Source organism: Oryctolagus cuniculus, chromosome 15 (genome assembly GCF_051225735.1).
Source record: "Oryctolagus cuniculus isolate XC-2025 breed Fujian yellow rabbit chromosome 15, ASM5122573v1, whole genome shotgun sequence".
Classification (NCBI taxonomy): domain Eukaryota; kingdom Metazoa; phylum Chordata; class Mammalia; order Lagomorpha; family Leporidae; genus Oryctolagus; species Oryctolagus cuniculus.
In genome coordinates this window covers 47,241,622-47,267,962 of record NC_142881.1, presented here as the reverse complement: position 1 = coordinate 47,267,962, position 26,341 = coordinate 47,241,622, and the positions used below count along the sequence as shown (strand labels likewise).

Below are 26,341 nucleotides of genomic sequence, written 5' to 3'. Positions count from 1 at the left end.
TCTTTCTCTCTCCGTCTCCCTCTTCCTATCACAGTTCTTATTGTCTCTCAAATAAATAGAATAAAACAAAAATAATCATTCATATGATAAAAGCAGTAAGGAATTAGATAACTTTAAAGTTTATCTCTAAATGTTCTGGGTCAGCCCACAAGTAGTCAATATATTAGACAAAGTTCATAAAACACATTTCATAACTTCAGTGGAGCCAGGAAAGAAGAAAATAGTGGCAAGTATATAAATAAAGCCATATTGTTCAAAACTAGTGAGGAAGCAAAGTATTCTTGCTCTGAATTAATCCGATTATAGCCAAAATTATGTGTTAAGTCTGAGTTCTTGTAGTTTATAAAATTCATTGGTTACTGTAAATATATACTGAAGAATATGTCCAGTTTAGAAATTGGCTGGAAAAATCACATCAGTTGATACAAGAGAAAAACAAAAATATGACACAAGGTTATGTCTTTTTATTACTATCTTCAGCACTGGGCATGTTGATTAGCGAAACTTAAACATACTACACTTTCTGAGCTTTCAAGTTACTTAACTCTTGTTTTTCAATGCATATATATATATATATATATATATCTACAACAAAAATATGTGACAGACATAGTTGTTGATCAATAAATGTTCACTTTTCTATATCTATCTAAACAAATACAATTGGCTGATTGAAAACTAGAAAAATCTGAGGGGGGGATGCGAAAATGAGCTGCAGGGAAATATAATTGAGTCTTTAGTCTAGTATACACAGGTAATTCATTCCAGGGACCTATGAGGATGGCAAAATCTACAGATGCTGAAATCCCTGTAATAAACATGGCAATATTTGCATAAATCCTAAGACCTACACCCACGTACTTTAAATCATCTCTAGGTTACTTTTAATATTTTTTACCAATCAATTCCATTTACCTCTTATGGGTGATTTATTTTTTCCTTGTTTGTTATCACAGAGCCAATAATGAAATAGTGGATGAAAAGCACAAAGACGTTTATCAAATGACCAGAGAACAGGAATATCAGGAACTAGTGTTCTCAAATCATTTAACCTACTGGGGGCTGAGGAATCATTGGTATAGGGCAATGAAAATTAGAACAATATTCTTGGTTTATCTGGAAGAAGGGTGTTGTAATTCCAGAATTGGGAAGCTCCTCTTTTTTATTTTATGGTCTCTTTTAGTGGTTGTCATAGTGATCATCAACAGTTGACTACCAGCACAAGTATTTTTCAGTGTGGAAATTAGATTAGAGTGAACTCTGAGATATTCCAAAAGAAACTCAGACAGCCATATTGGATTTGGCTGCTTCTGACCAATTAGATTGAGGGGGAAATTTTGACTTGCTAGGCATATTGTTGTCAAAGAGGAAAGTTTTTTTTGGGTGGGGATAGAATCATAACTACAACCATGCAGGCATTACAAGTAATATTTCTACTAGAATGCAAAAGTTATATAAAACATTGTCAAAATGTGTTGTTTAAAGAATAATGACAAGGAAAAAAGTCAGGAAGTATTCTGAACATGTGCAATTATTCCCCCAAATGTTCAGTGACTGAATGTCTCTACAGATGCAGAACCTATTGAAAGGGAGAGATGACAATACTATGGAACATGGAAAAACAGTTTTTTGGTTAAGTTCATGCAGGAAATGAGATGAATATTAACTAAAAAGATTTATTGGAAAAAAGTCGTATTTCTGAAAAATATTTTCAGAAAGAGGACAGAGACCTAAAGGTAACTTAATCTCTGTTTCTAGGGACAAGTATACAGAGAATGGGAAAGAGAGAGAAGATATAAAAATGTGTGTGTCAGAAGGACAAGCATGAAAGGGTTATGTTCATTGTAATGGAAATGAACTATTACTACTTAGATTTGGGGTTTATGAATATTAATTTGCAAGAAAGTTAGATATATAAATGAGAGTTATTAAGGTATCTTTACAAACAGAAGCAGCTTCATATTTCTTCCCCCACAAGAAAAATGGGAAGGCAAGGGAGAGTCATAAAAAGAAAATGCAGTGTTATGAATTCAGCTGAGACACAGCTAGAAGAAGATCATACAAAGAGATCTCTACCCTCAGGAATAATGAAACTCTCCTAACCTGTGGCCAGGCTGACCTAACTACTATATTAGTATCTCACATAATGCTTAAAACTATACATTATATATCTTTCAAAACTCAGAGTAAAATCTTAAAGAAAAATTATTCCATTACTGCCCTATCATTTTTTCTTCTTATTCAGGGTATATGAAAATCCCCCATAGTTACTGTGTTCAAGTAAGTTGCCATTTTCTGAAATTAAAACACACAGAATAATGTCATACTACTTGACACAAAGATGTTGTTATCCATTGCATTTTATGTATCTATACACCTACCTACCCACACATACACATAAACATACATTTACTTATAATTATTTTACCATAAGTGCTGAAAAGCCAAACTAGATAGGCTAAAATTATTATTACTTAGATATCAAGATCCATAACTTATGAAAGAGCCATGCAGAGATTACCTATGGATCTAGTATCTAGTCATTTCTGTCATCCCATCCCATGCTGACTTTAAGAGAAGGGCTTCTATGCAATCATAGGAATGGGAATTCTATAGAACATCAACAAACAACTACCAAGATACACTGAAGCTTAAAAAAAGTGTTGTAATTATTGGCCCAAGTCTGTAAATTAAGGCTTTAAGGAATGAATATATAATGCATTTCAAATAGTGTTGCAATAGTTGTATAAACTTAGGTAGCACCTGTGATCATTGCAACATTATTCACAATAGCCAAGTGATGGGATCGACTGAAATGTTGGTCAATGGTTGAAATGGTAAAGATAATGTACTATATATACATAGTAGAATACTATTCAGCTTTTAAAAAGAAGCAAATTCTAATATTTGTGATCACATGGATGAAGCTAGATGACATTGTGCTAAATTAACAATACACACAAAGACAAATATCACAGAATCTGAACTACACTCATATTCTGAATCTAAAAGAGTCAAATTTATAGGATTAGGTAGTAGAGTGGAGTTTATTCAGGGTTGGAGTTGAGGAAAAGAATGGCGAGATATTGGTCAAAGAGTACAAAATTTTGGTTAGGCAGGAGGAATGCATTTTTGAGATTTATGGCACAGAGAACATGATGAATATAGTTCACTGCAGTGTATTATATGTTTCAAAATTGCTAAGAATGAATTTCAAAAGTTTCTTTATAAAAATAAATAAATGAGGTGATAGCACAATTAGCTTGATTAATCATGTTCTATAATATACATATGTCAAAATATCACATTATAACCATAAAATATTCTTTATTTGTTAACTAAAATAAATTTTTTAAAATTAATAAGGAATCACAAGTATGTGTGAAATTACTTATGAAATTTAACTTTAGGCCAGTGCAGGCGCTCACTAGGCTAATCCTCCACCTGCTGCATCAGCACCCTAGGTTCTAGTCCCGGTTGGGGCGCCGGATTCTGTCCCGGTTGCCCCTCTTCCAGTCCAGCTCTCTGCTGTGACCCGGGAGTGCAGAGTAGGTTGGCCCAAGTGCTTGGGCCCTGCACCCCATGGGAGACCAGGAGGAGGCACCTGGCTCCTGGCTTCGGATTGGCGTAGTGTGCTGGCCCCAACGCACCGGCCGTAGCGGCCACTTTGGGGGGTGAACCAATGGAAAAAGGAAGACCTTTCTCTCTGTCTCTCTCTCTCTCACTGTCTAACTCTGCTTTTCAAAAATAAAAAAGAAAAGAAATTTAACTTTAAATATTAACATTTAAATCAAATAAAATAGTGAATGATTTTGTGATATACACTGATTTCAGACTGTAATATTGTAGATTATAGCTCTGAAGCAGCCATTATTAATTGGAGACCTTCTGCAAATCCTTTATGATGTCTTAAAATGTTTTTTCTCTATGAAATTCAGAATTTGAATTCCTTTATAAAAATAATTTCACTTTATTACAATAATATATAATTCTAAAATGATTTTATCAGTCCATTGTTACTTAACACATACCTGAATATTTATTTGGCAGATGCTAATACAGTTAATAAGGATACAAAAATGAATGTGTGCCAGGCCCTGAGCAGAAAATGCACACTGCACATCTTCAGACTAGTTCTGACATTTCTCCGCTGGTAAAGTCCTCTGAGGGTTATGTCAGCACTTTCCTCAACTGCAAGGATTACAAAGGGACATTCAGTCAGGGAAAGATGCATTAAGGGAATATGCCACTCGAAGCTGTTAGGATGAAGTCCAGGGTCTGCCACAGCAGTTCTTAACATTGGCTAAGAATTCTTTGTGGCATTTGATCATTCACATGATGGAAGAGAGGCTGTGGTGCATCACAAAGATCCAGAAGTGCCACTTTCAAACAATTCAGTATATGTATGAATATAAACTATATATATATATGTAAAAATATATAGGTTATATATACTCAGTGAATGGAGATCACTTAATCAGAAAGCATAGATATCAAGGAAACTAAGAATTCAGTGTAAGCATTGGTATAATTGCCACCTCATATCCACACAATATTCTGTTTTAAATATATTGAAGCTCTATATAGTCCATTTGGATCTGAATCGTTGGGAATTGTTCATCAGTTGTACAATGAAATCTTTCAATAAATTTTATGCAAGCTATCCTATTCTAAAGACACACTGTCCTGCACTACTGTGATGATGTATGTAGCTCTTCCACTAATAATCTCAAAGACGTCAGGAGTCCTATCACAAGTCTTTAGCCTAACAGTCTCCATAAGCCATTGTGTGTGAATCTCACTTGTGCATATTGAAAAGAGGAGTTCGAAGACCCATCTGATAATGCTTGAAATCTTGAAGCAGCTTATTCCTTTATAAAAGATTGTATAGGGGAACAACACATTTTTCCTCAGAAGGTAGTCATTAGTTGATTTAATACATCTTGGCCAATGCCGTGGCTCACCTGGCTAATCCTCCACCTATGGTGCCTGCACCCCAGGTTCTAGTCCTGGTTGGGGCACCAGATTCTGTCCCAGTTGCTCTTCTTCCAGTCCAGTTCTCTGCTGTGACCCGGGAAGGCAGAAACAGAAGGTAAGGGCTGGCGCTGTGGCTCACTAGGCTAATCCTCTGCCTGTGGCGCCGGCACCCCGGTTCTAGTCCTGGTTGAGGCGCCGGATTCTGTCCCAGTTGCTCCTCTTCCAGTCCAGCTCTCTGCTGTGGCCCCCGAGGGCAGTGGAGGATGGCCCAAGTGCTTGGGCCCTGCACCCATATGGGAGACCAGGCGGAGGCATCTGGCTCCTGGCTTAGGATCGGCGCAGTGCACCAGCCGTGGCAGCCATTTGGGGGATGAACCAACGGAAAAAGGAAGATCTTTCTCTCTGTCTCTCTCTCTCTCTCTCACTGTCTAACTTTGCCTGTCAAAAAAAAAAAAAAAAAAGTGCATCTACATTAAACCTACCCTGGTTTTCCACCCATACATAAGAACTACACATTGTTTCTGATTTCACAAGTACGTATAGGGATGAAGTCTGTGTCAGGCTATTTAGAAAGCATAGGGAGAAGACCAAGAAGACTTAGGTAAATTGCATGTTCATATTCTGGATCTTTATAGGTTGAACATATTTCTTGGAGTGGAAGATTTATTCTTTGGAATAAAGTTTTAAATTCATTTTTATATCTCTTACTGCAACAGTAACAACTCAGGGTTAGTGATTTGCAGTAAAATGGTACTATTAGTGATATTTCATTTGAATACATCTCAGAGTAATTTAAGAATTCTATGGACTACACAGCTACTGGAGTCCACCACATTTGAGAGTATTTGAAAAGAAAAGTTTTGGTTAAAATACAGATGACAGAGGGTGTTCTGAAGTAGAATGCATACAAGTCATAATGAAAGTCACAATCTCTTTTATAAAAAGATTCATTTTATTTATCTGAAAGACAGAGTTACACAGAGAGGTATAGACAGAGAGACAGAGAGAGGTCTTTCATCTGTTGGTTTACTCCCCAAATGGCTACAACATCTAGAGCTGAGCCAATCCAAAACTAGGAGCCAGGAGCTTCTTCCTGGCCTCGCACATGGGTGCAGCGGCCCAAGTACTTGGGCTATCCTCCACTGCTTTCCCAGGCACATTAGCAGTGGGCTGGATTGGAATTGGAGGAGCCGGGACTCGAACCTGTGCCCATATGGGACGCCAGTACTGCAGGCCAAGACTTTAACCCACGGCACAACATGCTGGCCCCCAAGTCACAATATCTTATCCTACACATTATCTGTCAACTATGTTGCGAGATTTGGACTTAAAATTTACAAGGTTTATAGGAAACATAGCCAATAAACTTATAGTATCACTGATGAATTCTAGACAATCTTTTCACAACAAATAATAATTTTCCAACACACATGTCCATTCAGTTCTGCTTCTGCTACTAATTGCAATTAAATCAATCTTAGTGAGCAAAAGAAATTTTACATTTCAGAGAATTTTAGACTACCACAATATAAATAATGTATTTGGGATTTGTATTTGGGGAATTTGTACTGACATTGGCCACTGAGATTTATGAAGAAGCATCTTCCACAAATGCAGCTTGTCATCTCTGCTCAACAATGGGAGTAGGTGTTTATAATACTATTTTCAGAGTGGATTCACAAGAGCTTTATTTATGTGCTCCAGAACCAAGTTATCTAAATTGAGTAGACATTTTAAAAAACATCCATTGAGTATGCATTCGAATTTTCACATTTTTCATAGGACTTAATTTTAAATACATTTTTTTTCCTAAGAAGGCTTCATGGTAGCATCACATTATAATTTCATATCATCTAAGATATAACCTCTATAAGAGGTGATTTCCACTTTCTTAGGAATATTAGTTTTTTTTAATATTTTTATCTCTCCTATCAGCATATCCCTGGAGTGCCATCACTATGTCAATCAGTTGATAGAAATTTCCTTATGTGGTATGAACAAAACTAGTAGAAACAATCTACTTACTCAATAAGTCCAAAGCCATCATGCCTTTTCATTCTTAACTTGTGACCTCCCTAGAAACCAAAGACAATTCAGCAATCATTTCTTTTGTCTCTTATGTTTGCTCTAATCTGGTATTTGTTTTTCTTCCTCTGCAACCAGAGCATCAGGACAAAGTGAACCATCTTAACAGCAATGCCTGTCATCCTTTAACTTCTTGTTATGTGCTTCAGGGAAAGGGGAATTAACGCAGTCTATGAGCAGACCAATTCAAAAAATGGCCAATTGGCTACTTTTCCACAAAATGTGTTGTTTTAAAATGGACATTGGTGTGGGGTGTTTGGTCCAGCTGCTAGGGCTGTCTGGGATATTTGCATCCCGTGTCTGAAAGCCTGGGTTAAAGTTCTGGCTCCGCTCCAATTGCAGTTTTTTGTTGATGCATACTAGGATGCAGCAAGTGATGGCTCAAATATTTTGGTCTCCGTTACTCATGTGGGAAACCTAGACTGAATTATGGGCTGATGACTTCGACTGATTATTGCTGGCATTTGGGGAGTTAATCAGCAGAAGGTAGATTTCTGTCTGCCTTTAAAGTGTTAAAAAATTATTACAAAAAAGTATTTTGTAATCAGCAGTGAAAGTTTGCATGCCATAAGGGACTATGTTAGTTTACGTTGATAATTATTAAATAATCTCTATAGGCAATATTTTTTAAATACTTTTAAGCATTTTGTCACATTCACTGCAAACTTAACTTTTTAGAAGATTGATTTTATGTTTATTTAAATAGACAGAAATAGAGAGTTCTTCTATCAGCTGGCTCCCTGTACAAATGCTGCAGTGGCCAGAGCTAGGCCAGGTCAGAGACAAGAGCCTGAAAGTCCATCCAGGTCACCCACAGGAGTGCAGGGGTGCAAGGACTTGGACCATCTCCTGTTGCTTTCCCAGGAACGTTATCAGGGCCCTGGATACGAAGAGGAGCACTGAGATTGCAATCGATGAATGTGTGTGATGCTGGCATTGCAGGTGGCAATTTAACCCTCTATATCATAATTCCAGTTCCAAATGTAGTGTTTTATAGATACACAAATGTTGTCTTACAGTGTTTATAGTCTTGTTTTTGAGCTTCTGTTAGTTATCCCAAGTATTTCTTCACCAAGCAGCATGTCAACTTTAACATATCATTGGTAGTAACTATAATCTATTTTACTATGATATTCCTCTTGTCATTTTTTGTGTTTTTCTTACTTGCCTTTTTTTGTTCTTTTATCCTAGTTATTTTTGGATCCTTTGGTCATGAGATCATATTTACATTGATAAGTACATTAAGGTATAATCACATACCTTACATAATACTCTTTGCATTTTATAACTCCTTTTTTTGCTCAACATTGATCATCTAACCCTTTCACACTAAAATTTTCTATATCAGCCACCAAGACAATATATTGTAATTGTTCCTAGTTAGAAATCAGCGTATCAGCTTGGCGCCGCTGCTCAATAGGCTAATCCTCCGCCTAGCAGTGCCGGCACACTGGGTTCTAGTCCCGGTCGGGGCGCCAGATTCTGTCCCGGTTGCCCCTCTTCCAGGCCAGCTCTCTGCTGTGGCCTGGGAGTGCAGTGGAGGATGGCCCAAGTGCTTGGGCACCTGCACCCCATGGGAGACCAGGAGAAGCACCTGGCTCCTGGCTTCGGATCAGCACGATGCGCCGACAGCAGCGGCCATTGGAGGATGAACCAACAGCAAAAGGAAGACCTTTCTCTCTGTCTCTCTCTCTCTCACTGTCCACTCTGCCTGTCAAAAAAAAAAAAAAAAAGAAATCAGCATATTAGTATTTCATTTGTTATGAGTTTGTTTCATCCACTTCTGATTTTTCCAGATGCTTTTTATTATCATTTTCTTGGAATCATGTGCATTCCCAAATATTAAATGTACTCTTAAGACTAAATTACCTCATGATATTTTGTCATTCTAAAAATAGAACACTCATGCAAATACTGCTGAGAACATTAAATAAAATTTCATCAACACAGAATGGTAGACCTTATTAAAGATTGTAGAAACCATCATATGCCTTAAGATTCCTTTACATCCATATGATTGCTTTAAATTTTTAAGCAGATAAAATGCATTTTATGAAACATGGTAAATTTTAAAAATTTGGAGAATTATCATCCAGTTTTTTAGCCAGTTATACTAGAATCCTTAGGAAGATTTTTTATTTTACTTCAGTAGTTCATGCCTCTCTTAATCCTATTTATTTTACTCTAATGCAGATCATGCCATAATTATCGTAGAAAATCCTCATAGGATCATTGAATAATTATAGGTATCAAGTGATATTACAATAAAAAACATTTCAATTCTGCTATATTATACAGAGTTGATAAAGATTAAGGATCCAAGGAAAGGTTTGTGACTATAAGTAAGTCACCATATAGGATGTTCACATCCTCTATTAGAGGGCTTACTTCAAGGCTTGGCTCATCTATTTTCCAACCCAGCTTCCTCCTAGTGGGGACCTGGGAGGCACAGCGAGATGGTCAAAGTGCTTGGGTTCCTGCCATCCATGTGGGACACCTAGATTGAGCTCCTGGTTTTAATCTGGTTAAGCCTACCTGTTGCGGGCATTTGGGGAGTCAACCATAATGGAAGATTTCTATCTCTCTCTCTCTGTTTTTTAAATAAAATGAATATAGATTTTTTCAAAAATATTCAAAAAATACATGTATCAGCCTCTACTTCTGAGGACCGTGGCAATAAATTTTGTTTAGACTGCAATCTAATAAGGTTTTGGAGTGTATGACTTTACAAGTAAACAAGTGTACCCATGAGCAGAGCAATGATTTGCTAGCCATTTTTACTATTAGTGTTCCTCGAATGGCCAGTGAATTAAAGGCACTGCTGAAACAGACTAGTGGAGAAAGGACAGAACAATCTGAGGGTAAATAAGGAAGCAGTAGGTGCATTTGGATATTGCAAATGGTTGGTTTACATTAAAGCTTTCCATTTCGGAAGATAGAAAAGAAGTGAATAGAATAAGATAATTAAGCGATAATTTCTTATAAAGACTTAAGCAGCTCAGGCCCCAGGACTCAAAAGTAAGCACAATGGGGCCAGCACTGTGGTGCAATGGATTAAAGCCCTGTCCTGCAGTGCCGGCATCCCATATGGGCACTGGTTCATGTTCTGGCTGTTCCACTTCAGATCCTGCTCTCTTGTATGGCCTGGAAAAACAGTAGAAGATGGTCCAAGTCCTTGGGCCCCTGCACCCGTGTGGGAGACCTGGAAGAAGCTCCTGGTCCCTGGCTTTGGATCAGCTCAGCTCTCGCCTTTGCAGTCATCTGGGGAGTGAACCAACAGATGGAAGACCTCTCTCTCTCCCTGGATCTACTTGTCTCTGTAACTGTGTTCTTTAAATAAATACAATAAATCTTTTTATAAAAAAGAGTGATCATGAGAAGATATAGAAAAGTTTTATGAGAATTGAACAGCTTGTAGACCAAGGTAGGAAGTAATTCAGCAAGTACAGTTTTTCCTCATTGGAAAAAGAGGATATTAGTAAGCTTTACTATACATTTCCTTGATCATCAAAGCAATACTTAGCATATATATTAAAACACGTAATTTTTCTAAGTTGAAATTATTCAACATAAATTGTCTTGCTTTTTACAAAATGTTTAAAATAAAAGCAAACAAAGATATGAAGGGTAACAAAGCTTTCTGCCTTGGTCATTTCAGTGTCACATGGATCATTAAATAATTTTAGATGGCATTTTCTCATGGAAAATATTTCTCAGTTTTCTTCATTCCTCACTTGACTAAATTCTATTAATGCTCTAGGACTCAGCTTAAATATTGCCTTTTCAGCAAAACCTCTGCAGCCTCACTGTTGAAATGAGTTCTGATGCCACAGTTTTAACAGTAGATTTCTGAGCACTGAATGGGATAAATATACTTAAGTTTGTGGGATTTTCAGGCAGCTAACAGCACTAAAACAATACTCTTGCTGGTGGTATGTTGTCACGGTCTGTATTGTATAATATAAGTATATGTGTTTGATGATCAGGGAGCAGTACAGTTAAGTCCTGAATGTTTATCAGTCCACCACTGAGCATTTGTCCTGAAAATGGAACATCAGTAATTTCATCTATAAGGAAATGAGAGAGAGAATAGCATCAAATTCTGCAAGACTTCAAATGATATTTGTATGTGAAAAGTTCACAAAATTCACAGAAAATGCCTACTGAAAAAAGAAAGATACATCAAAATTAACTAATCTTTTCATTCCTTTTTCCATAAGCTTTTTGAAGTACCTTTTCATATTGATCACACCCTTCTCCTAGACCTCTCCACTGCTTGCTTGATAAGCTTTGATTTGTTGGAGGAAAGTAAAGAATAATCCAATTTAGGATGGTAGTTAATGGAGAGCAAAATCAAGAATGTCCTCTAATATAGAGTTTAATGAGTCACATTGTACATTATAAACACCTTGGGCATTTAATTTTGTTCCACTACTTTGAGAGCAAATGTAGTATCTGTTTTTTATCCATTGAATTTCATGTAAATAAAAATATATTACTCAGCTGGCACCGTGGCTCACTAGGCTAATCCTCCGCCTTGCGGCGCCGGCACACCAGGTTCTAGTCCCAGTCGGGGCGCCGGATTCTGTCCCGGTTGCCCCTCTTCCAGGCCAGCTCTCTGCTGTGGCCAGGGAGTGCAGTGGAGGATGGCCCAAGTACTTAGGCCCTGCACCCCATGGGAGACCAGGAGAAGTACCTGGCTCCTGCTATCGGATCAGCGTGGTGCGCCGGCCACAGCGCGCCAGCCACAGCGGCCATTGGAGGGTGAACCAACGGCAAAGGAAGACCTTTCTCTCTGTCTCCTGGCTTCAACCTCTCCCAGATCTGGCTGTAGTGGGAACTTGTAGGAGTGAACCAGCAGATGGAAGATCTCTCTCTCTCTCTCTCACTCTTTCTTTCTTTGTCTCTCTGTCTCTGTTACTCTCCTTTTTGAATAAATGAATCTTTCAAAAAAGTAGAAGTTTATTTTTAATGGGAAAATAAATCATATTTAAAAAAAGAACTCAATATGTTGAAAGTTTATTCAATTATAAGAAATTTAAATACATATTAAGAGTACAATACACATTAGAATAATACATCAAAGTAACTTTTTATCATGTAGTTACTACAGTATGTGAATGGTGGTTCTGTGAGTTAACTGGCCACATTTTGTAACACTGGCATCCCATACCAGAGTACCTGTTCTGGTCCTGGCTACTCTTCTTCTAATTCAACTCCCAGTCAAGATGCCTGTGAGACAGCAGATGATGGCTAGCTGGAGATCCAGGTAGTGTTTCCAGTTCCTGGCTTCAGCCTGGCCTGGTCCTGGCTCTCGTAGCCATTTGGGGAGTGAACCAGAGATGGAAGATTCCCTCCCTCCCTCCTTCCCTCCCTCCCTCCCTCCCTCCCTCCCTCCCTTCTTTCTCTCTTCTTCTCCCCCTTTCCCTCCCTCACTTCCCTCTACCTTTCAAAGAAAAAAAAATAAAATCTAGTATTTCAAATATCTTTGTAACCCTACATTTGAAAAGTATGAAGTTTTGTTTCCTGTCATTTAGCACAGCCTTACTCAGATTACAAGATATAAGGGAAGGTAAAAAAAAACAAAAAAAAAAACACTTCATTTTCATATCTGTGAATCATGAAGATGAAAGCTGCATTTCTGTGTGTTGAAGAAGAATCAGACAGACAGAGGGAGTCACCAGTGGAATCCTGAAAGCATAGTTCAATGGGAAAACTCTTGGGGGATATTCACTATTTAGAAGGTGAGGCCATGAATTCAAAGCAATGCACTTCACACAAACGTCCTTCCCACCAGGAAACTTTGATGTGGAAAAGGCTAAATGATACGAGTGATAAAGTAAATAAATTTCATCCATAACATGCATGTAGTCTGTACCTAGAGTTTTATATCTGACCTAAATTCTGTATAACATCCTCATTTATTCGGTTATCCTTAATTTTACATCATCTTTGTTATTTTATGTTTCTGAGGAGGCAATCAGGTTGGAAAAGTATCACTTCACAGACCTGTCACCTACAGCAATTAGTGTATTGGCAAGGAAGGGTTTTGGAATAATAATTGGATACAGGTGGAAGGAAAGTCATGCCAAGTTCAATTCATTAGCAGTGACAATATATCCGCAGATATCTCTTCTCTCATTGCAACTCCCTCCCTATTTTTTTTTTTTTTTTTGAAGAGCTACACTGTTGGAAACCAAATGACAAGCAAAACCAAGGTTTTATGTTTTTGGAGAAAGTTGAGTTTGTCAGGGAAGCCTGGTATCAGAATGTTGGACATCACTGTGTTAACATTTCCCCTTGCTCACCCCAATAACTGCTCCCAATACACAGAGGCACAAAACTTCTAAAATTTATAGTAAATAGATCCCAATAAATGTGAGATATACAGACATTTTCAAGTTGTAACAGAAAGATTATTTTGCTCTTTGAGCAAATTCTGAGGAACTTGAGACTGAACAGGCAAGGCATGCACAGACACACTCACACATTATATTTATTATTCATTACTTGAGAGACAGGTGGATGTGGAGAGGAAGGGAGGGAGGGAGAGAGAGAGAGAAATCACATCTACTGGTCACTCAGCAAATGCTCACAATAGCTAGGGTTAGGCAACAAGCCATGCCTCCTACCTAGTGCATATTAGGAGGAAGCTGAAATCAGAAGCTAGGATCTGAACCCAGGCACTTCAATGTTGAGGTGTGGACATCCTAACCAGATTCATAACCACACCCTCTTCTCCATATTTAAATAATTGACCTTGCCAACTTTTTCTAGTGGAATATTCTCCATGCATTTCAATACAAGATTAATGCTAAAAGGTGTTGATAACATTTATGATATTCTGAGCTTATATTGAAGCTTTATTCTATCATCTGTCACAGGGAGGTACAGGTTGTATTACTGACACAGTTAACAACATCAACATTCAAGTCCAGGAAGAGAACATTTTCAGCATTATGAAATTTTCTTTGTCCTAATAGTTAATATGCACTAAAAGTAAATACTTCATATAAGAATACAAGGCCCCATACAGTGGTTTTTAGATAATAAACCATGCACTTGAATATTGAGTGTAAATACTACATAGTCCCTAACTTCTCCAAAGATTGCGAGAACTATCTACAAAGTCAGAGAAAACTCCTGTATTTCAAGTTGTTTACCTGATATCGAGTATTGAAAGTGGTTAAAATAAAATATCCAAGAAATTACCTATTTCAAGTCAATCTCCAGTCACTTTAACTTCCTAGAAAATGTGTGTTAAAACAGCAGCACACCCCTTTCACATTTACTGCATGCTCTGGTTGTCTCATTTTCCTCATAGGCTGCACTGTACCCTTCTGATGTGGTTGCACTTTGTCACCTCTACCTATGAGTAAGCTTCAGCAGAGTAAGAGTCATTCTATCTATTCACCATTATCTCCTGGGAAGACACAGAAAACCTTGATTCTTTTTGGGCTTGTCACAGGATATTAATATAATACATTTTCAAAATGCTCTCATAAGGCCCTGACTATTTGTTAACCTCTTACACGAAGGATTTTGATCACAACTTGCGGTACTGTAGTTACCATCAACAGCACTTTTGGTTAAGTTGAAACAGGCAAATTTTGAGTGGAGAAAAATACAGAGTTCCCAGTTTCCAAAGTTAGGTTGCAAGCATTATGTAGGGAAACCCCACTGAGATTTCAGTGTCACTTGGCAGCTCAGCCTGAGTCATGTGCAGAACACACTCTGCTCGAGCATGCCAGACAACCCTTGCTATATGACACATTCAAAAATAGCTACTTCATTTCTTTTATTCTCTGTTGTATTCCACAATGAATTAAACATAAAGGAAAATTATAAAATTAATAAATATACATAAAAGTGTTTTAGTACCCTGCAAAAAACGTTTCCCTTTTATGAAAGGTGTTGTTGCAAAAATCATTCTAAACACACACACATACACACACACACACAACTGTCTTATTCGTATATTGGCTATTGTGACTACAGTTGGATAAAAAGAGTGAGTTATGGCATTCAGTAGGTTGATTATAGTTAAAAATAGTAATGTGTACCTTTCAATACAGGACCAAAGATTTGAGTTTTCTGACCACAAATAAATGATAAATGTTCCAGAAGATGGATATGAATATGACCTTACTTTGATTAATACACATTGTGTGCATAATATCATATCATTTCCCATAAATATATGCAATTCTTATGTCAGTCAAAAATAAAATAAAACTGTAAAAACCTTTTCACAGAATTTTAAATTAACAGTATAAACCTTAATTTAAATTTGGATTTGAGTGAGAAACACATACAGATGAAAAAAGTAAAAGAGAATAAGTTTGGACCTTGCTTTTAATCTTGATTTTTGAAGCTAAAATAGGAATAATATATTTAAATTAAGGTTAAGTTTTTAAAAAAAACATTTAAACAAAAATTTCTGAAGTAGATCAAGCACCTAAATTGATGATCATCAGACTCATGGTGGAAATTTACTGAAAACTTTTGCCAAAGTTCAGAAAATGTTTTGGATATTTTAATAATTAACACCAGTGGGGCCAGTGCTGTGGCATAGCAGATAAAGCCGCTGCTTGCCATGCCATTATCCCACATAGGCGCCAGTTTGGGTACTGGCTGCTCCCCTTCTGATCCAGCTCTCTGCTATGGCCTGTGAAAGCAGAAGATGGCCAAAGTCCTTGGGCCCCTGTACCCACAAGAGAGACCTTGAAGAATATCCTGATTCCTGGCTTTGAATTGGCCCAGCTCTGGATGTTACAGCTATTTGTGGAGTGAACCAGTGGATGGAAGACCTCTCTCTCTCTCTTTCTCTTTCTTTCTCTCTCTGCCTCTGCCTATCTGTAACACTGCCTTTCAAATAGATGAATAAATCTTTAAAAAATGTCAGTTCAGTGGCAGTGAACTTTATTTCTAAGTTTCTTGATGTCAATATTTTCAGTGATTAATGAACATTGATATAGATCTAAAAATGCCATAAATATTCTTCAAAAAAGCACATGAAGAAGGCCTTTTTTTGCAGCAAATTAAGCTACCAATAGGGATACTTGCATATCAGAGTGCCTGGGATGGAGCCCCACCTCTGCTTCTGATTGCTTCTACTAATGTCCACACTGGTAGGCAGCAGGGGATGGCTCAAGTGATTGGGTCCTGTCACATGGGGAAGCCAAGAGGGAGTTCCTGGCTCCCAGGTTTGGCCTGCCCCCCGTCTGGTTGTTGCAGTTATTTCAGCAGTGAACCAACAGAAGGAAGATTTCCTTTTCATTCTCCTTCTCCCTCTATCACTTTGCCTTTCATACAAATAAAAATAATTTTTTAAAGCACAAGATAACCCTCCTTTAGCCATAGATGCTCACACCAAGGCAAGATTGGTGAAAACCAAAAATATATAGGTGCTATGAAAAGATGCTTAAATTTCTGTTAAGAAAAGAGTAGGACGAGTAATATATAGATGGTTAGACTCCAGTTCTTTTTATTTTAAAGATTTATTTATTTATTTGAAAGTCAGAGGTTACACAGAGAGAGGAGAGGGAGAGAGAGAGAGAGAATTGATCTTGAATCCGATGGTTCACTCCCCAGTTGGTCGCAACGGCCAGAGCTGCGCTGGTCCGAAGCCAGGAGCCAGGAGCTTCTTCCGGGTCTCCCATGTGAGTACAGGGGCCCAAGGACTTGGGCTATCTTCCACTGCCTTCCCAGGCCACAGCAGAGAGCTGGATAGGAAGAGGAGCAGCCAGGACTAGAACCAGCACCCACATGTGATGCTGGTGCTTCAGGCCAGAGCGTTAACCCGCTGCGCCACAGCACTGGCCCTAGACTCCAGTTCTTAAAACCTGTTGTTCTTGAGTTACAGAATGTCCCCAAAGCAGCCTGTATCTAGAATTCAACAAGCACAGTGTGTTCATTCTCAGTCTCTCTCTTTCCCCCAACAACACCTTCCATAAAACTTAAGATTTTTGTCAGTGCCTTTTCAAGCATCCACATCGCGTGAATAGCCCCCTTCTCTGAACCGGGTTCTCAGTGTGTGTATGCACCGTGGAACAGACTGCATCTCCTCAGAATTCATCACGTATCAACTCTTCTCAGTGCTTTTGCTCCCCTTAAATTACGTCCTTCTTGTCTAAGTGCAGTTATATGAAATATATATGAAAGCTGACACTGGTCATGTTCTGTATAATACGTATAGCATGAAACGCATTTTTAAACTAAAGCACTTTTCCTATTTTATGAATTGTTGCATGTCATTTTACATAGTGGTTTTTGTTGCTAATCCTCATTTTGTAATTCTTTTTATATTGTAGACTCCTATTCCTGATTCCTATGAAATGCATCAGGAACTTCTGCAACTTCAGTTGCTTACCTAGTAAATTGTGCTACACTTACTGAAGCAAACTCATTTGACAAGCTTTGTTATTTCAAAAATCCTCAAACTATATTAATGAAATAGATGCTATGTTATATTAATACTGAAACATAAGATTGAGCAAAAGTAAGATGTGCATTTCAATAAATCAAGCTACTGTTAAAGCACAAAGTTGATAAGCAAAACCTTCAAATTGAATTATATCTCTCAGGACATAAAAAGAACATCAAGCCAAAAAGAAAGTAAGGAAAGATCAAATGTCAGCCTGTCCGACACCTATAAATCACAATTAAGTTGTTTCCTAATTATAAATGAATTCCTTGGCATTCAACTCCAACTCTAGCATGTCAGGAAGAAATGTTAATATTCTGACCCAGAGGTTTGGGAGCATTAGATATGCCTGTTGGTTAAGCTTACATATTAATACAGGATGTACCTTTGTTTGGCTTGAATCTGTCTCCTGTGCAGAAAAATGCCAATTATTTTCCTTGCCACTTTTTCAACTGGCAGGACACAGCTCTACTTGCTCAGTTCTCCCTGAAGTTCACGAAGCCAGATAATACACAAACAATGAAAGGAATGCTTTGCTTATACTGTGTTTTTTTTTTTTTTTGGACTTTCTGGATATTACTGAAAAAGATGAGCCCTCAGTATTATATTTCAAGTACTATTTGAAATATATGTTAAGTTCCTCTGGCTCTTTAAAAATTATATAAACTGGCAGCATAGTTGAGCTCTGCTATTGGTGTTCCCTGCTCTAATCATCAACTACTGTTGCATTTTAATGCCATGACACTTGTTTTTGTTGGTTTGTTTGGTTTTTGTTCCTATAGTGCCAGCATTTTGCAATATAAAACCTGTTTTGTACTGGATTGAAGATGAAATTTTCTTTCTATTAAATATTTAAATTATGTACATTATCTGTCCTCATTCTGTGCTAGAAAGAGTACGGGAGTTTAACTTATCAAAAAGATGCTCTCATGTGTATCCCAGTGTTCAAGTAACCCGTATGTAGTAATCTAATGCTACATCACAGAGCCTACTTCATGGACCTCAATTTTCTTACCACATAGACATTCTACCATTTCACATCATTACAAGAAGCAGGATGTCAGTACAGTAAGATGTTTGAGGGGGAGAGGTGTGTGTGTGTGTGTGTGTGTGTGTGTGAGAGAGAGAGAGAGAGAGAGAGAGAGAGATCGAGATCACATTCATATAACATCTATTATAATGAGGTTATATTTGTTTTTGTTGTGATTTTTTCTGTTTTATTAATTTTTGTTGCTATTATCTTACTGTGATAATTTATAAATTTTTGTCTAAGTAGGTTTAGAAAAAATTGGGTTAAACTTGATCAGCTCTTGTCCTGACTGTTGATGTACAATGTAATACTTTATCCATTTTAGTATTTTCTCTTTGTTTTGTTCTAGTACTATTGGTTGAACTCTGTTATTAACATGCAATTATTCTTAGGTGTTTCTATTTTAACTTAAAATTGATCCCTGTTAAATATAAGAGTGGGAATGAGAGAGGGAGGAGATGTACAATTTGGGACATGCTCAATCGGACTTGCCCCAAATGGTGGACTTAGAAATGTGCCAGGGGATTCCAATACAATCCCATCAAGGTGGCATGTACCAATGCCATCTCACTAGTCCAAGTGATCAATTTCAGTTCACAATTGATCACACTGATAGGTCTAAGAGTCAAAGGGATCACACAAACAAGTCTAGTGTCTGCTAATACTAACTGATAGAATCAAAAAGGGAGAGAATGATTCATCATGGGAAGCAGGATACAGCAGACTCATAGAATGGCAGATGTCCTAAATAGCACTCTGGCCTCAGAATCAGCATTTAAGGCATTCGGATATGGCTGAAGAGCCCATGAGAGTATTTTAGGCATGGAAAGCCAAGACACTCTGGCAAAAAAAAAAAACGAAGAGCTAAATAGAAGATCTCTGTGAGTAAGATCCCAGTGGAAAGAACAGGGCCATCAAAGAAGGAGGTACCTTTCTCTGAAGGGAGGAGAGAACTTCCACTTTGACTATGACCCTGTCAGAATAAGATCAAGGTGAACTCAAAAGGCTTCCATAGCCTTGGCAACTCATGACTAGAGCCTGGGGAGATTACTGATGCCATAACCAAGAGTGTCAAATTGCTAAGTCAACAACAGGAGTCACTGTGTACTTACTTCTCATGTGGGATCTGTCCTTAGTGTGTTGTCTAATTGAAGTAATGTCATAACTAGTATTGAAACAGTATTTTACACTTTGTGTTTCTGTGTGGGTGCAAACTGATGAAATCTTTACTTAATATATACTGAATTGATCTTCTGTATATAAAGATAATTTAAAATGAATCTTGATGTGAATGGAATGGGAGAGGGAGTGGAGATGGGAGGGGTGTGAGTGGGAGGGAAATGATGGGGGGGGAGCCATTGTAATCCATAAACTGTACTTTGAAAATTTATAGATACTAAATAAAAAAAAAGAAAAAAATGGGTTAAGGAGAAACTCTGGTTTTAGGCACCCACTTACAGTATTGAAACATATCCCCTTGGATAAGGAAGATTTATTGCCTTTTGTAGGAGAGGGTGTTAATAGCTAACCATTTTACTAATGGATCAAAATGGAGAGAGACTACTATAATTCTCATGTGTTCATCATTCTCTCTCTCTCTCTTTTTGTCTCTCTCTCTCTCTCTCTCACACACACACACACACACACACTCATACACGCACTCATACATACATATCATCTTTTCCCTTATCTGTTGACATATTTGAAGTTATCAAGAAAGCCCTTGAGTTGTAGTAACATAAAGTCTGACTTCCCCAGTTTAAATAAAGCTCCTGCTCAACTATCGTGTGACGTTGTCTCAGCATGGTCCCTCTTTCCCTAGAGGTAGAAGTTGTATGTGCTCACTAAACTGAGGAAACACAATGAAATTAGTATATTGCCATTTTAAAATCAGCATCGTTTACTTTAGGTAATAATAAGTCTAGACATCCTCATAGGCATATATCAGAGAGAAAAAGAGAAAGTTTTACATTTAGCTGTTTTACTAGAATGAAAAATGCTTATTAAAATGGATTATAATAGGCATGGCAAATTTACGTTAAATTATTAGCTTTACTCTATTTCTAATCAAGTACAGAATGGAAACTGAGTGTATATTGAAGCAACTGATGAAATTAAGATGCTAGGTTTATTGCTGGTTAATAGTAACTTGAAGATTGATAAAATATTCTAGCTTGAAAGTCATTATGCTTTTGTTTTATTTATATTTATTCATTCTCCAGCTTTATTGTTATATAATTGATAAATAAAATTATGTGTATATGTACATATACATATATGTGTATATATACACATATAGCAAGCGTCCAGATTAAATGGAATGTGTATTGTGAAATGATTGCCAAATCTGGTTAATTAATGCACTCCATCACCTCACACAGTTACTGTTGAGTATGTGTTTTGTGTTGGGTATGTATGTATGTGTTTGTGTGTATACGGTGAGAACACATTGGATTTATTCCCTTAGAAAGATTTCAATATACAACACAGTATTATTTATCTTTAATTTTTAAGATTTGTTTTAATTTTTTGAAAGGCAGAGTTACAGAGAGGGATAGACAGAGAGAAGAATCTTCCAATCACTAGTTCACCCCCTAAATATCCACAGTGACCCAGCTGGGCCTGACTGACGCCAGGAACCAGACGCTTCTTCTGAGCCTCCGATGTGGGTACAGGGGCCCAAAGACTTGGAGATCTTCTGCTGCTTTCCCAGGTGCATTAGAAGGGATCTGGATTGAAAGTGGTGCAGCTGAGACTAGCACTGGCACCCATGTGGGATGCCAGCATTACAGGTGGGACTTTACCTTCTATGCCATAGCACGGGCCCCCACAGTACAATGTTATTAACTACAGCCACCATGCTGTGTCATAGTTCAGAACCTATTCATCGTATAAATGACAGTTTGTAAATTTGACCTGCACCCCTCCATTCTGATCCCACCTTCCTCAGACCCTGAAAACTACTGTTCAGCTCTGCTTCCATGAGTCTAACTTGTTTTAGTTTCCATATATCAATGAGATCATATAGTATTTGTCTTTCTGTATATAGCTTATTCATGTAGCATAATATCCTCCAGTTTCAACCAAGTTATACATGCATTTATCTTTCAGTGGACACTTAGACTATTTCCATATCTTGTTAATTGTGAATAAGGCTGCACTGGAAATGTAGACATGTTTCTTCCATATGCTGATTTTATTTCCTCAGTTATATGCTCAGCAGTGGGATTGTTAGATCATATGGTAGTTCTATTTTAAATTTAATTTTTGAAGAATATTTATGCTTTTTTCATATGGCTGTACTGATTTTATGTTACTATTGACAGTTTACAAGGGATCCCTTTTCCTCATACCCTTGGCAACACTTTTCTTTTTTAAGAAGTTTTTATTTACTTTAAAGACAAGTGTCGCTCCCCCTCTTCGTGGAGGAACGACACTGAACCCTGCCTAGGCTTCATATCCGAGTCACGGCACCATTATGTCGCTCCCCCTCTTCGTGGAGGAACGACACAGGACCCTGCGCTGTTCTTTCGTCTGCTCGGCCCTCCCCGGGTTTGCTGCTGGTTCTTCCCGGGTTGGCTACTGTCCCTTCCACCTCCATGGAAGGGCGGTTCCCCCTGGCCACTTTCCCCACTTCCGCAGGGGAGCAGCACACCGCCGGCCGGCTCTCTCGGGGGCTGCACAGGTGTTCCTCTTAGATGTTCCCCTCAGATGTTCCTGGTGCATGCCGTCTCTCTCCTCCTTTATAGTCCTCCTCCGCCAATCCCAACTCAGCTGCCCACACGCCGAGTACACTGCTCTCCTCCAATCAGGAGCAGGATCAGCTCCTGGAGGTCATCACTCAAGTTGGCAAGGGGCAGCTGCGTAGAAGCTGTTTTCTCCTCTCCCAGCGCCATATTGTGGGAGAGCAGATGCATAGAATAAGTCTTAATTCCAGTAACTTAGTCTAGTCCGAGTTGCTCCCCACAACAAGAGAGACAGAAGTGCAAGGAGAGAATAAGACAGAGACAGAGACACTGAGAGAGGTCTCACAAAAACTGATTCAATCCTCAAATGCCTGCAACAGCCAGGACTGGGCCAGGGGGAAAGAAGAAACCAGACTCAATCCATGTCTACCCATGCAGGGACCCATATTCTTGAGCCATCACCTGCTGCATCCCAGGGTCCCCTAGCAAGGAGATGCTGGAACAAAGAGCAGAAGCAGAACTTGAACCTAGGGACTCCATTATGGATTTTCATATATATGGCTTAAGAATATGTTCCACTTTGTAGGTTGCCTTTAATTTTTGTATACTGTTTCCTTAACTGCAAAAACTCCTGATACTCATTTTTCTTTGCTATAGGTTTCAGTATCATATAAAAAAAAGTTCATTGCCCTAACTAGTATCATTAAAATTTGCTAGCAAATCAGATGCTTGCATCCCAAGTAGCCTCTTAACCACTGTGTAATATGCCATGCTCCGCTCTTTGCTTGATATTTTTAGATGAATGGTCATAAAAATATTAATATGTGATTTTCTTTCCTTGTGGTAACCTCAAATATAAGGGTTATTTTTGCCTTGTAAAATGGGGCTGGAAATGTGCCTTTCTCTTTTATTTCTTGAGAGAATTTGAGGTTTAAAATAGATTAACACTAGGGCTGGCACTGTGGCACAGTAGGTTGATCCTCCGCCTGCAACACCAACATCCCATATGGGTCTGGTTCTAGTCCCGCCTGCTCCTCTTCCCATCCAGCTCTCCGCTATGGCCTGGGAAAACAGTAGAAGATGGCCCAAGTCCTTAGGCCCCTGCACCCATGTGGGAGACCTGGAAGTAGGTTCTGGCTCCTGGCTTCGGATCGGCATAGGTCTGGCCATTGTGGCAATTTGGGGAGTGAACCAGTGAATGGAAGATCTTTGTCTCTGTCTCTCCCTCTCAATTTGGGGAGTGAACCAGTGAATGGAAGATCTTTGTCTCTGTCTCTCCCTCTCATTGTCTGTAACTCTAACTCTCAAATAAATAAATCAAATCTTTAAAAGAATAGATTAACACTAATTTTTCTTTTTTTGCATATTGAAGTCAATTTCACTTATTCTTTTGAAACTTAATTACTTTAAAGAAGCACACAATAATGATATGTCTTTTGTGAGCACTTAGACATAATTATAATACAAATCTTTGAGGACAGAGGTCCTGCATGGGATGTTAGTGCACAGCGACTCTTCTTGTTAATTAAACAATTAATACTCTTTTGTAAGATATCAGTGATCACCCAAGGCTCTGGACATGAGCTGCCTAGGCTATGGAAGCCTTTTAAATCCACAAACTGTCAGTATTTAGATCAAGTCATAAGCAAAGTGGACATTCTCTCCTCCCTTCAGAGAAAAGTATCTCCTTCTTTGATGACAATTTCTTACTACTGGGGTCTCAAATACTGAGATATTTCATGTAGGATTTTTTTTTTTTTTGCCACTGGGGTTTTCCATGTCTTTCCATTGTCTTGCCACAGTGGCTTTCCATGCCTGAAATGCTCTTATGGGCTTTCAACCAGACCAGAATTACTTAAGGGCTGATTCTGAGTTCAGAGTGCTACTTAAAGTGATTGTCATTCTATGAGTCTGCTGTGTGGACTGCTTTCCATGTTGGAGTATTTATTCTTTTATTTCTGTTATTATTACCAGACAATCATATCCATATGATCACTTTAACAATTAAGATGATATTTTTATCACCCAGCTAAAGGGTTTTGGGTCCCATGGCAAATTTTTAAAATATCCTTAGAAGTAAGTCCACAGGAATGTATGCAGAACTATACAGCTTTACAGTTGTAAACTTCATACACTTCATAATTACAACAACTTTAAAAGCTTAGGTTCACTGATGAAGCCATCTGATGTGAGGCTCTTTTTTACTGAGAACTTTTTTTAAATCTACTGCTTCAGTGTCCTACTCATTTTTATTCATATTTTCTACTTTTTGTTATTCAATATAGAGATATTTATGTTTTAGTAACATTTGTTTCTTCTAGTTTTTCTAACTTATTTGTGTGTATTTATTCATATTAGTTTTATGATCCTTTGTGTTTCTATGGTACTGGTTGTAATATCTCCTCTTTCATTTATAATTTCAGCTGTTTATCTTTTTGTCGTGGTTACTATATCTTAAGGTTTTTCAATTTTGTTTATGTTCCCTGGAAGGTAACTACTTTGTTCATCTTGTTGATTTTCTTCTTTACTGAGCTTTTTCAATTGTTTTCTTCCTCTTGCTAACTGAGAATTTAATGCATTTGTTTCTTAGTTCCTTGATATGTAATGTTGGGTTGTTTCTGAGTTCTTTCTCTTTTCCTACATTAAGCGTTTATCATTATAAACTGACTTCTTACAATTGATTTTCATATATCTAACAAGTTTTGGTATGTTTTATTTCCATTTTCATTTTTTCAAGATATTTTTTGTTTTCCTTTTGATTATTCTTTTTATTCATTTTTGGAAGTGTGTTCTTTAATTCTGACATTTTTCTAAGTTTTCCAATTTCTTGCTTTTTATTCACTTTTAGTTTTATATCATACTCATAAAAATTTTTAATTTGATTTACAACATTTGGAAAATTTTAAGGCTTGTTTTATTGTTTGATATATGATTGATACTGGAAAATGTTCCATATGCTTTTGAAAATAATATGTGTATATTATATTTATGCATATATACATATATATATACATCACTGTTGATGGATTGAATATTCTGTGTGTGTCTATTAGGTTCATTTGGTCTATATACTGGTAAAAAATCCTCTTGTTTATTTTCTGTAGGAATAATTTATCTATTGTTGAAAGTATCAAAGTCTGACTACCATTGCATTGTCTATTTCTCTCTTGAGTTCTATTTTCTTTATGCATTTAAGTATCACTTTATTGAGTGCATATAGATTTACACTTGTTACATCTTCTTGATTAATCATTTGATCATCATAGTATTATCATTTCTTCTTTTGAAAAAATTTATTCAAAAAGTAGAGTGAGAGAGAGAAGGGGGGAGAGACAGGTAGGCCACGAGATCTTTAATGCACTGGTTCACGTCCCTAATAGCCACAACAACTTAGGCTGGCCAACGTGGAAGCTGGGAGTCAGAACTCCATCTCAATCTTCCGCATGGGTGTCAGGGACCCAACCATTTGGGTAGTCTCTACTGCCTTCCCAGGTGAATAAGCAAGGGTCTACATTGGAAGTGGAACAGCTAGGACTCCAGCTGGCACTCTGATGCTTGAGTTGCAAGCAGATGCATAATCTACTACACCTTCATACCAGCTTATGACTTTCTTTTCTTCTTTTGGCATATTTTGACCCAAAGTTTATTTTGTGTTATGTAAATATTCTTTGTTTTTTAAAGATTTATTTTATTTATTTGAAAGACAGAGTTACAGACAGAGGTAGAGACAGAGAAAGAGGTCTTCCATCCACTTGTTCATTCCTCAGATGGCTGCAATGGTCAGAGCTATGCCAATCTGACTCCATGAGCCAGGAGCTTCTTCCAGGTCTCCCATGTGGGTGCAGGGGCCCAAGGACTTGGGCCATCTTCTACTGCTTTTGCAGGCCATAGCAGAGAGCTGGATCAGAAGAGGAGCAGCCAGGACAAGCACTGGCACCCAAATGCCAGCACTTCAGGCCAGGGCTTTAGCCCGTTGTGCCATAGTGCCGGCCCAGCATTGTCTCTTTTCATTGGATAATTTAATTCCCCTTCCAGCATTTATAGACTAATTTTAGAAGGATTTTAATTTTAGTGTGTACCCAGACTAATGGCATTGCACCTGGGATCACAGTTTTATAATGTTAAAACAAAGTGATC

At 37.8% G+C, this 26,341-nt stretch overlaps 1 protein-coding gene across 3 annotated transcripts in view; it reads left to right on the top strand.

The window, feature by feature from the left end:
• PCDH15 (protocadherin related 15) overlaps positions 1-26,341 on the top strand; it is a 1,661,037-nt gene that overhangs the window by 706,884 nt on the left and 927,812 nt on the right. The window lies entirely within an intron of this gene.